Source organism: Mandrillus leucophaeus, unplaced genomic scaffold, assembly GCF_000951045.1.
Source record: "Mandrillus leucophaeus isolate KB7577 unplaced genomic scaffold, Mleu.le_1.0 Scaffold128, whole genome shotgun sequence".
Lineage (NCBI taxonomy): Eukaryota > Metazoa > Chordata > Mammalia > Primates > Cercopithecidae > Mandrillus > Mandrillus leucophaeus.
In genome coordinates, this window is record NW_012101209.1 from 996671 (window position 1) to 998012 (window position 1342).

Below are 1342 nucleotides of genomic sequence, written 5' to 3' on the forward strand. Positions count from 1 at the left end.
ACCTCCGCCTTCCAGGTTCAAGCGATTCTCCTGCCTCAGCCTCCCAAGTAGCTGGGATTACAGGCATGCACCACCACGCCCGGCTAATTTTGTATTTTTAGTAGAGACGGGGTTTCTCCATGTTGGTCAGGCTGGTCCTGAACTCCCAACCTCAGGTGATCCGCCCATGTCAGCTTCCCAAAGTGCTGGGATTACAGGCATGAGCCACTGCGCCCAACCTATGCAATCCTTTTCAAACATTAATCAAGTGCTTACAAATCACCTATGGCTCATGTAAAAATGAAATTCTGATTTGGGTGGGGCAGGAGGTTCTGCATTTGTAATGAGTTCCCAGGTGACATCAAAAGATGCTGATTGGGGGACCATACTTAGAGTAGCAAGGCTTCAATTTGCAGAGGTCCCTAAACTTTTAAAATTGTCTCAGCAACTCTAAGCCAAAAGATATTCCAAGTCTACCTTTTAAGTTGTTAGGTACAAATAACTAAAGTCTTTATGTTCTAACAACTTGGCAGCCATTTGAAAAACTTATTCATATATAAATAAGAAATAATTGTTTTTTGTTAGATCACCACAATTACTTACTAATGGGATACATGTGCCCCAGGGCCTCACAACTTCTCAAGCCTTGAAATGAGATGGGACAACACTGCCCTTATATCCTGTTCCATTTTGATTTTTTTTGATAATTGCTCTTGGGCACAAAACAGCTTTAAGACGCAGCTTGATATGACATCATCAAAAGGAACTTTGTGCATGTTGAAATGGGAAGCTAACTGGAACTACTAGTTCACATGGAGTCTGACAAATATCCCTCAGAAATCTCTGCTGTATTTCCCTTATAAATTTAAAATATCCTGTGGTGCCCCAGGACCCCTTGGTGCAGGGGCTTTCATGTACTGTCACTTGTATTAACCAACAGCAGCGCAGAGAAGTGGACTGAGGAGTCAAGAGACTCTCGCTAGAATTCTGTGTAGCTTTTGCAGGTTGCCAAGCTCTGGGGCCCCTTTTCTGATGAAAGAGGGGGGCCTTGGAGCTGCTTTAACCTTTAGGACCATTCAGATGTAAAATCTGTGGTTCTAATATTCCATACACACATCTCAGCTCCCCTGTGAGATTCAGCTCTTCCAGGGCAGGGGCTGTGTGTTACTCGGCATCACACCACACGGTGCCTTCCTCATACCAGGTGCTCAGTAAAGAGCTGTGGAACAAATGCCTTCTGAAAACATATAAATAAAGTTTCAGTGGTGGGAGAGGGGTAGTTTTATTACTTTAATATCCAAAACATTTTTATGCATGAAAGAAGCATTTTTTTTTTTTCTTTGAGACAGAGTCTCACTCTGTT